Source organism: Elgaria multicarinata, chromosome 10, assembly GCF_023053635.1.
Source record: "Elgaria multicarinata webbii isolate HBS135686 ecotype San Diego chromosome 10, rElgMul1.1.pri, whole genome shotgun sequence".
In the NCBI taxonomy this organism is placed as follows: Eukaryota; Metazoa; Chordata; class Lepidosauria; order Squamata; family Anguidae; genus Elgaria; species Elgaria multicarinata.
In genome coordinates, this window is record NC_086180.1 from 16,389,447 (window position 1) to 16,406,765 (window position 17,319).

At 43.3% G+C, this 17,319-nt stretch overlaps 1 protein-coding gene across 1 annotated transcript in view; it reads right to left on the reverse strand.

Moving 5' to 3' along the window:
- Window positions 1-17,319, reverse strand: part of LOC134404471 (placenta-specific gene 8 protein-like) — a 64,774-nt gene that overhangs the window by 10,284 nt on the left and 37,171 nt on the right. The gene's annotated exons all lie outside the window — the stretch shown is intronic.

Below are 17,319 nucleotides of genomic sequence, written 5' to 3' on the forward strand. Positions count from 1 at the left end.
CTCCTCTTCTTCTTCTTCTTCTTCTTCTTCTTCTTCTTCTTCTTCTTCTTCTTCTTCTTCTTCTTCTTCTCTTCTTCTCTCCCTTCCCTCCTCCTCCTCCTCCTCCTCCCTGCTTCTCCTCCTCCACCTCCTCCTCCTCCTCCTCCTCCTCCTCCTCCTCCTCTTCCTTCTTCTTCTTCTCTCTTCTTCTTCTTCTTCTTCTTCTTCTTCTTCTTCTTCTTCTTCTTCTTCTCCTCCTCCTCCTCCTCCTCCTCCTCCTCCTCCTCCTCCTCCTCCTGCTTCTCCTCCTCCTCCTCCTCCTCCTCCTCCTCCTCCTCCTCCTCCTCCTCCTCCTCTTCTTCTTCTTCTTCTTCTTCTTCTTCTTCTCCTCCTCCTCCTCCTCCTCCTCCTCCTTCTCCTCCTCCTTCTCCTCCTCCTCCTCCTCTCTCTTTTTAAAAAAATATTGTATAAATTAAATTTTCCAAAGGAAGTGTGTGTGGAGGGGGGGGGAGACCCCAACAATAACAAACTTAACAACCAACTGAGACTGCAGGCATGCACAAAACATTTCATTAGGGTGTGCACCCAAAGATGATTGTTTTTTAAAGACAAACATTTATTGAATACTCAGCCATAAAGGACATTATTTTTATTCATTTATTTATTAAACACTGTAGACACTGATGCCCTATTTCGTGTTTGGATTGCCTGATCATGGGAAGGCTGGTGTGTGTGTGGAGGGGGGGGGAAATGAGGAGATGCCCTTCAAGTCCCAGCATTGGTGGGGCTTTGTGACGACACTGGCACTTTCATTCCTGCTGCCAGGAGCAGTGATACTCTCACCGAGGCAGTGGTTCTTTGGTGCAGTGGCAGAGCAGCCGGAGGGCTATTTCGCTGAGTCTGGATCCCCCTCTGAATCAATACTCAATGGCCCTCTCAATTCAGCACTTATTGCTTAAGACATAAAGGTGTGCCTGGGCACACCCAGCACACCCCTTGCACATGCCTATGGCTTAGACTAATATTTCTTCCTATCAACTTAAACAGCTTGTTAATCATTATAATTTGTTTAAACCACTTCCATTGTTACTCAAAGTTAGCTCCAATAATCCAACTGCAAACTCCTGTTGCTTAATATACCACTTTGTAAATCTTGGGACTTGATTATATTTTCAATGTTTTGTATATACTACTCTAGTGGTGACAACCATTTGATAAGTGCTTCCTTATCTTTATCAATCCTTTAAAGGTTTTTTTTCTTTAAAGCTTTTAAGATGTTTAAGGGATGACCGGAAAAAGGTCTGTTCTTTTCCATAAGTCCATACCATCAGTCTGAATGGTCATGTGTTCAGATGAAAGTTTTAATGTGTGGATAGTGGTAGTGCTACCCAGAAGCAAATAGCGCACAGAGTATCTTGTAGCCTCTGTCTTCTCACAAGTGAGGGTGAAAGTATACACACTCATAGTACATACGGGTGCATAATTTGAGAGTCACGATTTTAATGCTGTTTATGTGGTGTGCTGTGTTTTATAGAGGCTGTTAGTTGTTTGATTATTTGGTGTGCTGTGCTTTATATAGGTTTTTAGCGGTTAGTTGGGAAAAGGGGGCGAGATGTAAATTAATGATGATGATGATGACGACAACAGCAACACTGGGAATTCAAAATGAGACCCTAAAATCTATGGCACGTACAAAAATCATTTTCTCCATTTGTGTTTATAAAAGAGTGGGAAATCAGGTTGCAACCTGTCCTTTTTGGATAAGTTTAGGATACTAAAAAGTAAGTCAATGCCAACAATAAGCTTTCCCAGTGCAGGGAAACCAGCTCCTCCAATGGCATCCATGAAGGGATCCCCAATGTAGCTCCCGCAACCATCCACAATTTTTTAAAATTCCCCCCTTTTTATTATATGTACATATGTACATATACAGCCCTTATTTTAAAAAGACGTGGTATCCAATATGCACGAAACAAAAGGTTTTGCTGAATAAGACGCAGCCTAAGATCCATAAGATGCAAGAGGTGGAAGCCAAGCATTAGGCATTTTGTGGTGGTGCCCACAGCAATTTCTCAAATTCCCAAATACGCCCATGGGTCCAGAAAGTTTGGGGCCCTTGACCTGCTCTTTCTGAAGAGGAGGAAGAAAGACATAGCTGGTTTCAATGCAAAATGCAGTGGCTGAATCTGTACATTTCCCCAGTCAACACAGGTCAAAGAATGGGGAAGCTGCAGCTATTTGCCACACAGTGTAGCTGCAGAAGGATTAGGCCCCAGAGGTATCTTTCCACTGAATCCCATCATTGTGGGAAGAGGAGGCTGGTGGCTCCGATTTTGGTAGCGCTGTGATTCTATTCTGGGTTTTAGTCAGAACCAGACAGAACTCTAAATGTTCTACCCAATTTGTGGGGGGAGGAGGGAGGGAGGGTAGGATTCAGCAGCTTAGATTGCTCCTTTAGACTCATGGCTGGTTCTGATTAAAAGCCAGAATGGATTCACAGCTCCAACGAAATCGGAGCCACGAGCACAGGATGGACGGCTACACCATTGATGCACAGCTAGTTAACTTTGGACCTTGCACATAATGGACTTATGGGGTGGGTGGGTTAGACAGCTAGGTTCAGCTGTGAAGCACGTAAGTATTTATTTATTTATAAATAAATAAATTTATAAACCGCCCAGAGAGCTTGTTGTAAACCGCCCAGAGAGCTTCGGCTGTGGGGCGGTATATAAATGTAATTAAATAAATAAATAAATAAATTTAAAACATTTGTATCCCGCCCTATATCACTAGGATCTCAGGGCGGCATACAGATAAAATTAAACAATATGAAACGATAAATATACACAGCTAAAACCAAATGAAACCATTAATCAAGCTAAAACCAGTATATAATTTAAAAGCAGTAAAAACAGTTAAAACCATGTGCGAGCTTGGTGAATTTAACCAGCAAAGGCTTTGTTAAAAAGCCATGTTTTTACTTGGCACCAGAATAAAGTCAGCGTTGGCGCCAGTTGGGCCTCCAAGGGGAGGGCATTCCACAGTCGGGGTGCCACCACAGAGAAGGCCCTCTCCCATGTCCCACCATAGTGTCTGTGCTGTGTTGGTGGTAAGTAACGTTTCTCTTCTCCCTGCTCCCCTTTGCTTTACCACCACTGGTACATTCCCTCTATGTTAGAATATTTGCCAACCCAATTTAAAACCCAATGGACTCTGGGCATGTGTGTAGTTTTGCATTTTAATCTCTCTTAAATCATAACACCATCATCATTAGGGGAATTAAATAGAGTTAATATCTGCTGCTAATAGTTATTCTCAATTGAGGCCCACTAAATGCAACAGACTGGGACACTGGAGTGACCCAAATCCAATAGGATTTGAAACCTATAATCGTATCCATGTTCACTTGGAGTTAAATCCTAGTGGGGGTCTTATCCCCATATCATTGTGCATTAGATGTCAACCATGGTCACGACTAAATTTTACCAGATAATTGCCCTTGTTTTCTCCTCCAAACACCACCCCCATTTTGCACAAATCCAACTTTTGCAACTAGGACATATTAGGAAAAATCAAAGAAATGCAAGCCAAGTATTCCTGGCTTATATAATGTATTTGGATAGCCGTGCAAGTTTAGATACATGCACGCAGATGTTCTTGACAAACATACAAAAGCATCATTAATTACAGGTTCTCTGTTTTCTGAAATGCAAATGAATTATTATGTTACTGTAGCTTCCACTTCCAGAAAATCACTCCATCAACTAACTCTGTTCAATACTTCCAAATATGGAAAGAAAATCATATTGTAATATTAAACGGAAGTATGTATGGATACGAACATGCCACTTACCAAGTGCTTGGAAGCAGAGGAGGAAGTTGAGTGTAGCTATAGAGATTTTTCAGAATAGCAGCCTGCCCTTGCTCTTTCCCAAGACTTTAATTGGTTGTTTATGCTTAAGGAAGTTGACTGTGGATAATACCTCTTTGTTTGTTCGGGTGAGCAATTTCTTAACAAAACAAACCGCTCAATCTTAATCACAGAGAAAGTATTTTTTTTATAGGGTGCAGTCCTAGACACACTTAACTGGACGTGTCCTGTTCAACTCAATCGTGTTTATTTCTGCAGAGGACTGGACTGTTAAAATGTACCGTCTTTCCATCACATGGTGGATAACATAAAACATACAAAAAGTCCATGTTGACTCCAGGTTTCTGGAGAGCAGGGGCAACTCTTGGGAAAGGAGACCCTCAGTGGGCACCCATCCCTTAGTGCAGCCTTCCTCAACCTGGGGCGCTCCAGATGTGTTGGACTACAACTCCCAGAATGCCCCAGCCAGCTGGCTGGGGCATTCTGGGAGATGCAGTCCAACGCATCTGGAGCGCCCCAGGTTGAGGAAGGCTGCCTTAGTGGGTCCAGTCCCTCACCTCTCACTTTATAAATATACCTGTCAGGTTTATATACTTGTGGTTCAACAAGGACAGGGGTAGTGGTTGGTTCAAATCCTCACCCACTGAGCTCCATCCAAAGAGCGTTTTATTGCACACTCGTTACTGGGCACTCACGGAGTTTGCTCAGGTCCCTCACATGATGTCATCTGCCTCCCGCGTGCTTTCTGCCCCTTATGGCCTTCCTTGTGTGACAAACCCCCCCCCCCTCTTTTTTAAACTCAGAATTGCTGCTCTCTCCTGCCATGTGCAGGAGAAGCAGCGCCATTAGAACAACGGACTCAATGGGCCTCGTGCTCGTTGGGTACTTCCTCTTTTGAAAGAGGAAGTAATTGAGGAAGGGAAACACAGGCGGAGAAGCGAAGGTAGGGAGCATGTTAACCCCTGGTGTGATGGAGCTTACTGAGTGACTTTGGGGTAGTCGCCATCTCTCAGCCTAACCTTCCTAACGGGTTTGTTGGGAGGATAACTTGGGGGGGGGACACCATCAGTAGGGGTCCCCAACGCAACGCCAATAGCACCTATAAAACGCTCTCCTCTCTGCACCCTTCCAAAAAATTGTTTGAAGAAAAACCTTGGAAAACGGTAGGGCTGTCTTCTTTCTCTCCCTTTCTCTTCTAGCCTCTAGCTTTGCTCCTTCTCTCCCTTCTATGCCTTTGCCTTGCTATTTTCTGCTCTCCCCCAGGCTCTGGCCTCACTATTTCCCCATCTCTTTATCTCACTGTTTCTCTCCCTCCTAGCCTCTAGACTTGCTCTTTCTCCACCTCTTTGCTTTGATGTTTCCCTCCCAGACTCCCGCTTCACTATTTCACTATTTCTCTCCCTGCCCCTTCACCTTGATGTTTCTCTCCTCTCAGATTTACCTCTGCACATAGAAGCCTCAGGTCACTCCTGTGGGTCGGCGTACAGCAAGTGAAAAGGACGGGCAGCAGCTGGGCGGGAGTGACTGGGAGGGGGGAGCCCAATGGACTCCTGGTCGGCCTCACACCCAGGAAACCGCAGCAGCCACTCCTGCTTCAGATTCGGAGCCGAATCCAAAGCAAGGCGGCCTTGGACGGAGAAGCCTAAGTCAAATTGGGCCCGATTTGGAAGCCCTAAAATAGACCCGGAGTTGAAGAGGGGGGGGGCTGTGCACAGACCCAGAAAAGAATGCAGAAAAGCTGGAAACCACCAAATGATTTGTGGTTGGGGAATTGGGGGGAGAGGAGTCTATTAGAAACTATATATATATATAACTCTGTTAGGAGTTATATGTGACATATCTCTTCACATTTTGTGGGAGATGTGTCACTTTTATTTAGCAGAGAGAAAGATAGCAGCAACAGAATACTTGACTGGATGTTGTATATTAAACTGTTCCTTTATGATGAGCTTGAAGAAAGTAGTAAAGAAGACATCATCAAATAATGAGAGAGACTACAAAAACAGTCTGTCCTTTTCTTAATACAGATGACTGTTGGGTGTTTTACTGTGGTTTTAATTTTTGTGAACCGCCCAGAGAGCTTCGGCTATTGGGCGGTATAAAAATGTAATAAATAAATAAATAAATAAATAAATAAATAAATAAAAAATAATGACGAAGACAAGAGCAGTTAACTGCCTTTTTACAACCGCAGTGGAATAGAGCAGAAATCCCCCTCTTTATACTGGTAGAATGTTGCTCTATCTAGAATCAGACTATGCATAATGCATCATCAATATTTCTAACAAAGTCAGGCCAAGGGAAGGGGTGTGGCCACCTGGGAAAGCCTGGAATGTGGGATTTGGTCCCAGGTGGACTGGATTTGGACACTAGGCCTGAGGTTCTGCCCTATGAAGTGAGTCCTAGACGTACAGGCCCACACACCACAATGTAGAGGTTTAACCCATTAGTGGTTCTTCTGTTTCTGCTGAGGCCAGCTAAGGTAGGGTGACCATATTTGGGAAACCAAAAAAGAGGACACCTAGTGTGTGTGGGGGGAAGCAGCTTTCTGAGTCCTGCTGAAAGTACGTTATTCCCCTGCCACCTTAAAGAACCTGATTGGAGTGGAGGAGGGGAAAGGATTTCATTCTGCACCACCACCATCCACTCCAATTGGGGCCTTTTCTATAATGTCCACGAATGACCCACTTTCCCTTTTAAGACCTCAATTGGAGCTCTGGGTGGGGGAACGATGTGCCTCAAGAAAGCATGTCACTCCCTCCTGCCATGCTAATGGCAGCCTTAAAGAGGAAGGTGTGTTATTCCAGGACATTATTGAAAATTATAGAAAATCCCCCCTGACACCATGGAAAGAACAAAAACCAGGACAAATCCGGGGAAATCCTGACAGTTGGTCACCCTAAGCTAAGGCCATGGACAAATTCTCTCTCCAGAGAAATGTACTTTTGGCTTTACAACTGAGCATCCCTGGATGTTATTGATGTTTTACTAAACAACGGATTTCCTAATCAGATAAATAACACTGAGTCACCATATTAAAATTAAATTTGCTTTCTTCTTCTCCTTCTCCTGCCCCCCCCCCCCGGATTCCTGGGATTTCTGACACATTCATTGCTATTTGTTCTACAAGAAAGTAAAGCAGCACTATTTTCTGGAGTTTCACCCCATAGAGATCTCTGGATTTCCCCCATTTTGGTCTCCGGATTTCACCTTTGTACTTGCAAACTTGCACTTGTGCATACTTGTTTGCAAGCTCAAGGCTTTGTGGCCGCTCACTTTCTTTCTTTCTTTCTTTCTTTCTTTCTTTTCTTTTTGTGTGGTATGAATGGATGACATTTGAAAGGGCTCACCTTTCAGAATTCAGTAAAGCGTTGCTATGAAACTGAGAGTCAGACAGGACAAGTTAGCAACTAGGAAGGAGGAAATGAGCCCAAAAATAAAGATGGGGGTGGGTGGGGAGGCTAGCTGCAGGTAGCAATAAGGGAATGGCTCAGTGATGGCCAAATGTGAACCGTCCAGAGAGCTTCGGCTATTGGGCGGTATAGAAGTGTAATAAATAAATAAATAAATAAATAAATAAATGGAGTCCCTGCCACTTTGATATCCTAAAGGAATCTATTGGGACCATTTTCAAAGGGTCTCCTAAGTAGGATGACCATATGGAAAGGAGGACAGGGCTCCTGTATCTTTAACAGTTGCATAGAAAAGGGAATTCCAGCAGGTGTCATTTGTATGCACCTGCTGGAATTTTGCGCCCTAGGCAAGATGAGCTGCTTGCACCCCACCCCCCCAAAAATTGCCAACTTCAATTTTTAAGAACAGATGTTTTGTAGAAAAGAATTAAAAGCACAAAACTTGAAACTGCTCAATATTTTAAATTGCAAGAATAAGTAAAAAGTAATAATCAATTTTTGATAATCTTTCGCAAATCCAACAGGGAGGAACCCATCATCTCGTGCGGAGACTGAAGACGCCTGGAGGGGTGCAAATGGGGTGCAGAAGCACCGCTTAGCCCCTTCCATGCCTGCACGTGGATGTCCATGCATGCCCCATGATTACACACAGTACAAGATTTTACAGGGGGCTCAGGGGACAGCATCTTCCACTTGTATTACTTCCATGTTTTCCCACATCTCCTGTCATTATCTCCAGAAAAAAAACCATTAAGGGAAAAAGATGGAATAGGCGTGTGCCAAGCCTTTTGATTCATAACTCTCAAAGCCCTCTTCCTGGAAGTACACCTAGGTGACACTCCTACACTCAGTTACCTGGGAGTAAGTGCCATTGACCTCACTGAGGCTCACTTCTGAGTAGACATGTGTATGATCGCCCTTAGTCTAACTAGACCAGGATTATTTATTTTTAAATGAAGGAAATACCTATGACAAACACCCACTCACTCATAAGTAATGCCTCAAAGCAATCACCACATTTCCCTCCCCCCCCACACACACACACTCCCAAGTATTTTTCTTAGAATCCAGTTACCCCGTTTCCTTTTGTTTCAGAATTATTAACATGGAAAAAATATATACAGCTCTCCAGGAAATGTGCTAGATGCAAGTCAGGAAACTGTAAGAATTCAAATCTAGCAATCTCATGTCTTAATGCTGCTCAGTACCAGAGCAACCTGTGCAGCAGCTCTTGCCCAGTCCGGTGCCCTCCAGCTGTGTTGGACTACAACACCCATACTCCTCAGCCAGCATGGGCAATTGGCTCAGGAGCGTGGGCTTTGTAGTGCAACACATCTGAAGCAGGCAGTTTGGGGAAGGCTGTGATACCTCCTCTCTCTTTCTCTCCCCACCCCGTGTCCCGCATGATAAGAGTTCAATATCTTCCTATGCTGCTGCTTGGGCTGTAGCTATTGATTGAAGCGACTGCAGGCTGTAGCTATTGATTAAAGCAGACATTCTTGCCCTGCTCTTTCAAAGTGGGGGGGAGCGTGGATTTGCTCTTGCCTCCAATAACAGGAAGCCCAAAGAGGGAGCGTTTTGTTGGGGTCGCAAGCATTTCCTGCCTGCTGTCTCTGCTGGGCAGGGCTGCACCAATTCCAGGCGTCCTGCGGCTACAGGTGGCTGCCGCCACCGTCACTCCCTGCCACCACGCTCGGTCGCAATCTGTATTACTACATAGTAAGAAAGAGGAGGGGGGTGAGAAAGCTCCGCCAAGGGAACGACGCTCCTGATTCAAAAGAGGGAGGAGGAGGTGCCACGGTGACTGCAGGGGCATTGAGATGGAAGGGCGTCGTCTTCCTCCTCACGTGGCGCCCCGCATGGTCTGCTACTGCTCTTTGCATCGGCCTGCACACACCCCTAAGGGGCAGCGCCCTAGGTGACCGCCTGACTTGCCTACTCCTGGCACCGGCCCTGTATGCGTGCAGCACTTGGTGAAATTCCCTCTAAATCACAACCGTTAAAGCTGCAGGAGCCCTGCCCTGCTCACCAGTTGCTGCATGCATACAAAGGACACCTGCTGAAATTCCCTTTTCTAGGCAGCTGTTAAAGATACAGGAGCCCTGTCCTCTTTTCTATATGGTCAGGCTATCCCTATGGAAGAGCAGGATGGACCTTGAATCCCGAATTCCATGACTGGCCCTTTATGTGAACGCGAAATCAGGGGGACGGGGGGAATATTATTATTATTATTATTATTATTATTATTATTATTATTATTATTTTATTTATTTATTTATATAGCACCATCAATACCAGGGGGGAAGGTGGCTTTTTCTCCCTTAACCATCCACCACTTGCTTTTCATGGCACTTCAATTTTAGGCCACTTTCTCTCCAGTTAGACATCTTTAATAGCCAGCTGAAAGCGAAACCACCCGGGAGGAAACGGCTGGCAGGAAAGAGTAGCTGGCAGGGAAAAGGTTAAGCTTCTTCTCACCACCACCACTTCTCCTCTGCAAATGCCCACCCTCGCATTCATGCAAAGTTAGGAATTCATGCTTGCTCCTTTCCCCCCATTGAGTTTAAAAGAATCAAATGTGACAATATACTTTCAGGCCAATTAAAAGCAAAATAAGGGCTTCTCTAAACAAAGTGTTAGGGTGACCATATTTGGGAAACCAAAAAGGAGGACAACATGGCCACCCTCAAGGAGGTGTGCCCACCCCAACATGCCCAGCCCCCGAGGAGGCGTGCCCATCCTGACATAACCGCCCCCAAGGGAGCATGGCCTTGGTCACATGTCTGATTCTACAGTTCACAATTAAGACAAACCTGTTCTACGTAACATGTTGATGTTAAAATCACTGAAATAAAGAACCACATGTATTTAAGTTGCTGTATTTTTAGTTGCTGTACAAATTTCTTTGTGGTAGTTCCTTTTGCTGTTCTCATACAAAATCAATAGAAAAGGAAATCTATTATTTTCCTCTTTTTTTGGAATTAGGAAAAAAAATAGCTAAAGGACACTGTAGTTAGGATGAGGGTACGTCAGTGCTAGACCAAACAGAAAAAGGAAATATGCAGTAAAGAAAGATTAGAAAGGGTGGCAAAAGATGCAATCCTCTATCCCCCCAAAAAGTCCTACAACCCCTAGCATTCCACAGTGAGCATGCACAGGATTGTTCCCTAACCAGAAAGAAGCCTCACTGTGTTTAATAGGACTTATTCTCAAGTAAGGGTGGAGAAAGAAGAAAGAAAGAATGAATGGGTCACTGTAGCAATCTTTTCTCAGGCCCATTCAGTGTGATTTAATATTAAGCAAGAAAGAGTGGCTCTCTTTAAAATAGGGCTGTGCACCACCACCCCGAACCGCTTTGGGGCCTGATCCAGAATTTCTGGGTTGGGTCCGAACCGCTTCGGGTCGATCCGACCCTCTCCCAATCTGCTCCAGAACTGGAAGGCCGGATCGAGATTCGACCCCCATTTTGCCCCCGTTCCCCATTTACTTGCCTCCATGGCAGACGGCGGAGGCAGGTAAGTGGGGATGGGGGGACAAAATGGGGGCCGAATAGGTCTGCCTCCCCCTTACCTGGCTTCGCCATCCACCACCGCATGGACCGTGGTGGTGGTGGTGCCACTGCCAGGTAAGCCCCCCTCCCCCCCACTTACCTGCATCTGGAGCTTTGGAATGGTCCGAATCGCACACACACCCCCGATCCGCTTTGGAACTGGGCTTCAGAGGTGCAGATTGGCCCACTCCACTTTGGTTTCGGGGATCCGAAACGGAGTGGAGCACAGCCCTACTTTAAAACATTGTTTTAAATGCAAGCAAAAACGACCTTTCCCTCCCCCCATGTCCTCCTTTTCCTCCCCTCTCCCCCCCAAGAATCACTCAGTTCACCCATGCAGCCAAGTGTGGGTCCACCACAGGTGGGTGGCTGCTGCAGCTGCTCGTGGTCCTCTTCTGAGCTGCCATGGCAGCTGGCCAAGCATTATGGCCCTTTCAATTTGTCCAGGAAGTGCTCAGATCAGCTACGCCAGTTGCGTAGCACCTGTGCTATTTGCGTAGCGGCCACGCAAATGGCGTAGCGGCGACACACATGGCATAGACAGAGAAGATGCACATGTGCTCCCCCCACGCCCGGTAAATTGGGGACCAGCCCTGGTTGCCCTGGAGATCCCCAATTTTCCAGAGGTCTCTGGGGTTTTCCTGGTCCTCTGGTCACCCTATTATAGCACTCTCATTTCTGGCCACTCATGGAAGTATCTAGGACAATTAAATGACGCTGTAAACAGGGGGAGATCTACACTCGTATATATAACATCGTTTTGTCAATCAGTTAACGTAATATTGTTGGAAAAGTGCCCAGCTCTGAACCAGAGTTGCTAAGAAACCAAGAAATTCCTAGATAAGCAAAATCGAGTGAATGTTCTCTTAAAGAACAGTAAGTAGCTGTCTCTTTGAGTAGATGCTTGCCAAAAGAACAGAAACTGTATTTCCATGTATTTTCTTTTCAACTAGAAATTTCCTGTTAGATGGTGCCTACATCCGTGGCACCAGAGAAGATAATGTATAAATACCTAGCTACCTCCCTTGCAAGGTAGGCACATGCTTTGCAGCAGTTAGCTCCAGTGCCTCTTTATTCTGAAGAATATACGTTGTTTGACCTATACTTCATCTCCTCTCCTCCTTGTGTGCTGAATTGGACTTGGTACACCAGGGAACAAGCTATTTTTGCAACAATATGTTATACCGATTTTAAACATTGCAGGGCACACATAGGTATTAAGTTGTTTCTTACCTTTTTCCTCTCCGGTAGGAATGCAGTACTCTGGGCCACACAATGTATCTTGTAACGGTTTTTTTTAAAAAAATCCCCAACTACTTATTGTTCCTCCCACTTCCTCTTTTCTTCCAAACAAAACCAAACTAACCTTGCAAATCTCGAAAATCCTCTCCAAACAAACAATCCTCCGATAACAGATAATGAAAGTGGCTGCAAAGAGGAACACGAGGAGAGAAAGAGGAAAAAACGGCTGCTACTTTGGGCGCGGAAACAGAAGAAACACGCCCCGAGGAAGGTGATTGGCAAAGGAAAAAAATATGAAAAAAAGGAAGGAAGGTTTCTAACGTTGCAATCGAGCACATGGCTTGGGACCACAATACCTGATGGAATGCCTCTCCCGGCATGAACCTACCCGTACACTGCGCTCAACATCTAAGGTCCTCCTCCAAGTGCCTACTCCGAGGGAAGCTCGGAGGATGGCAACAAGGGAGAGGGCCTTCTCAGTGGTTGCCCCTCGACTGTGGAATGATCTTCCCAATGAGGCTCGCCTGGCACCAACGTTGTTATCTTTTCGGCGCCAGGTCAAGACTTTTCTCTTCTCCCAGGCATTTTAACAGCATTTAACAACGTTAAGTTTGTTTTTAATGGACCCCAGAATTGTTGTTTTTAAATGGATACTGTTGTTTTTATACTGTTTTTATGTTTTTAAAAATTTTGTATACTTTTAATGTTTACTATTTTTAATTGTTGTAAACCGCCCAGAGAGCTTCAGCTGTGGGGTGGTATATAAATGTAAATAAATAAATAAATAAATAAGAGCTCATATAAAGACTTAGTACTGATAAGTTCAGAAAATCGAACGAGAGAAAGGGTAAGCGATAAAACGTTAAAAGGCAAGCGTCATGTGGCGCGATACGACACAATACACAATAAAAAGCATTTATAAGTGGTATATCTTGCTTAGTGTAGATCTCCCAAGGATGTCTCCCATGATTTCCACCCCTTATTCCATTTTAAAATAGATCAGGGAAAAACTGGAATAAACATTTAGTGGCATGTAAAGCTGGAATTGCTCTTTGAAGTTGGCGAGGAAAGGAGGAAGGACTTTGAATGGAGCGAGAAGAGGATAAATGCCTCCCTGAAACAAAGGGAGGCAGGCAGAAGAAGTCACTTACACTCTTAACACCACTTCTCTGAAACAGCGACGTGCCCTGATAATCCCATTCTCCTTCCTAATTCCTGCTTTGGCCAAAGGCAGCCCATTTTCCCCTGCTATTCCTTGAGATTTATTATATTTTTGCTTGCACAGACAAGGAACTGAAGCATGGTCAGAGAAGGAGTCCCTGGTTCAGTTTCACCATTGCCATATAGAAGCTTCATCACACCAGGGTTATACTGTGCAATCACTGCGAATTGCATGCAAAGGACTCTGACGTTTTCCATCTTATAATCTGCTTTGCCTGTAAAGTACTCCCATGCATCCTGCTTTTATTGTGCTATAAAGCCAAAAGAACCAATCTATTTTGCTACCTCTTTAAGCTTCATCCCACGTACCTGTTTCCCTCGGATTATCCCTGTAGCACTAAGCTTTCGCGGTTGTTGTTGTTTTTGCTACCGGGTGACAGCGATCCTTTGCATACCAGGAAGTGAGTTAAAGGGGAGAAATGTAAAAAATCAATGGATGACCCAATTCAATTCAAATTTGGTATGCTTAAAGCTCTCCCTAATATCTATTACTGTGCCAATTTTGGTGTCTTTATCTTTAAAGCTTATGCAGAAGTAAGCATTTGTTTAAAATCCTGCTCCTGCGCCCCAGCGGCGGCTCGGAAGTTACGCTCAAAAAGTAGGGGCTAAATAGGGCGAATCTTTTTGCTTTATTGCACAATTAAGGCAGGATGCATGGGAGTACTTCACAATCAAAGCAGATTATAGGGTGGAAAACTTCTGAGTCCTTTGCATGCAATTCACAGTGATTGGACAGTATAACGCTGGTGTGGTAAAGCTCTTTAGGAGCGAAACATTTGTTGTTTTCCGAGTGGCCACTGGGGGTGCAGTAGGAGGATTTGATATGTTTAAAGTACAAATTAAACAAATGCTTACATCTGTGTAAGTTTTAAAGATAAAGACATCAAAATTGGCACAGTAATAGATATTAAGGAGAGCTTTAAGCAGACCAAATTTGAATTGGATTGGGACATCCATTGATTTTTTAATGATTTTTTACATTCCCCCCCTTAAACCCTTTTCCTGATATGCAAAGGATTTTAGGCGCGCTGCCGCCCGGGGTGTGATTTAGCCAGCAGCAACAACAACGACAGCTTTACGCTGTAGGGAATAATTTGAGGGAAACAGGTATGCGGGATGAAGCCTTAGGTCTTGAGAGCCCTTCCCTGTCAATTACAACCCTGAGCTAGGTAGGACGCTGCCTATGTTCATAATAATGGATAGTTTGCTGGAGGCATCTAGCATTCCTCCTGTCTGAGATCCACAATAGTTTCAGTGTGGGAAAAGGCGGATTGCATGGGCCAGTTGTACTTCTGGCTGGCAAGCAAGTCCACAACATTTAACTAATGCAGAAAGTTTCCTTGTTATGTTCCTGGCTTCAGAAGGCAGCAGAGTTTACTCATATTTTTGATAGATCTTGAACAAGCTGCAGGTGCCTTGCCCTCTTTTAAATCTGGTCACTCTAGTATAGCTCCTGCAGCTTTAACTGTTGTGATGAAGAGGGAATTTCACCAGGTACCCCATATATACAAATGACACCTGCTGAAATCCCTTTTTCTATGCAACTGTTAAGATACAGGAGTCCTGTCCTCCTTTCCATATGGTCACCCTACATATATTAAAAACACAAAAATAGTTAACTTTGGCCACCTTGAGGCTCAGTATTGGGCAAAAGGCGAGATAATAATAATAATAATAATAATAATAATAATAATAATAATAATAATAATAATTTTTTAACACAGGCACTCCCATATAAACATATTTTTGTTAAAAATGGTATGGGGCCAGGCTTTCTAAGTAAAAATGGATGGGCACTTTTTTTGTAGTTATTTTCACATTGGAAAAGATAGCCTCTGATAACCAAAGGTAAAACTAAAGTATTTACCATCCAGAAAAACATAGTGAAACATCAACAGCAGTCTTAAAAAACTATAATAGCAGTTTTGAAAAGCCAAGTTAAAAAGATGTGTCTTGACTCCTTTACTCAATGTAGAGAGAATGTGAAGCAGTCACAGCTCCAAAGAGTGTTTATTTCAAAGTCTGGGAGCAACACAGGAGAAAGACCTTTCCTAGTGCTCAGCAAGTAGGCCTGTGTTGAAGATATACAATACAACCTGATTTACAATCATAATCAACGAAAAGGTGGAAGAGGTTTTAAAAGATAGAAAATTAACTTGGTTAAATTATTGGCAATTGGAACAATGGACTAAAAATTGGGTAAGAGAAAATGGAGAGTGTAGAGAGATGTCGAAGTTTGAGAAATTAATTGATAAAAAAGAAATTGATAAGGGAGAAAATACAGTGACAAAAGGTTTAATGAGTCAAATATATAGTATATTACTTGAGAAAGGCTCGATGGATAGTGTAGGAAAATTGGTTTGGGAGACAGATCTGAAGATACAGATAGGACAGCAGAGTTGGGAAGGACTATGGAGACAAAGAGTGTTGAGAAATATGTCAGTGTGAATAAAGGAGAATTATTATAAAATTATATGGAGGTGGTACCTAACCCCGGTTAGATTAAACAAGATAAATAATCAGCATTCAGCAAATTGTTGGAGAGGTTGTGGCGAAAAAGGAACGTATTTACATATGTGGTGGGAATGTAAATATGTGCAAAAGTTGTGGAAGATGGTGTTCTCTGAGATTGAAGAAATTGTTGGAATGAAAATAGAAGAAACACCAAGAGTTGCATTACTCTCACTACAAGAAGATTTTAAATGTAGTAAAGAAATCAAGGAATTGATAACGAATTTGCTGACAGCAGCAAGGTTAATTCTAGCTAGGAATTGGAAGATTCAAGGTGATTATTGTATTGAAGAATGGTATAAAGAAGTATGGGATATTGCTATTCATGATAAATTGACATGTAATATTAAAGAGAGAAGAGGTATAGCAAAAATGAATGATTTTGAGGGAATTTGGAAAAAGTTCCTAATATTTGTGTTTTCTAAGGGAAGTGGGAAACCACCAGCAGAAGAAACTATGAGATTTTGGAAACAGGAATAAGATCCCGATGTGGGGGGTGCACGTTTATGTTAAGTATGATTATGTTAAACAGATTAAGCGAGAATATATTATATTAATGTTACTCAGCATTTATGTATTATGTTGTTTTTCTTTTAATTGTATTGATGTATGTTTAAGTATTGGAAAATAATAATAATAATAATAATAATAATAATAATAATAATAAAATCATAATCAACATAAAAGACTAATTAAAGGCTCTTCCTATAGCCAACAGCTGGCAGTAGAGTCCATGCAATGGTTTTGTTATGCAATTACCTGTGTGAATTCCAAAACTACCTCTCACCTCCGTGCCTCTTGCCCCTTCCTAAGATTTGCAGAAGTAGAATAAATGATGCAAAAATAATTACATGAATCATCATCATTCATGTGGTTCTTAGAGTGCAGTTTGTCATAGTACACATTTTGAGATTTTAATGCAATAGAATAATTGTAACTATTTCTACCCCACTCTTCTCCTAAAAGTACCCGGAGTAGTGTACAACATAATCATAAAACCAAATAATACAGACAGTAAAAGAGTGCAAGCACAATTTCTAAAAGCAATAACAAATTACAAGCAACGGTTAAAACAACCACAAACAGTAAAAGCGGTGATACGTTAAAATTATCAATAACAAAACTAGATGTTACATATTCAAAGCCCAACATCAAAAGCAAAAGTGATCACCCTCCCCTGTCCCTGGGAACTCAGGGGGAGTCTACACCAGCCATTTATTGTAGGATTGTATCGCAGTCATCACTAACGGGGCACATGATGTTCACCTGCTCCCGCAGTGATCTCTGCTCCACCTCTCAGCTTTCCCGGAATATCCCTGACTGTTTTTGTCGTGGTTTTTCTGGCTCTCTCGCTTCCATTCTGAAGAACATTTGTGGTGTGCCCCCCACCCATTTGTGAGGTCGTTGCTGTTCACCATGAGTTCCGGGTGCAGAGAACAGTCAATCAGCTGTGAGAGGTGTGTGCATGGGTATTGGGAGGTGTGCAGGAATCGCCACATTTTGGATGGGTTTCAGCATGTTTTACCACCGGG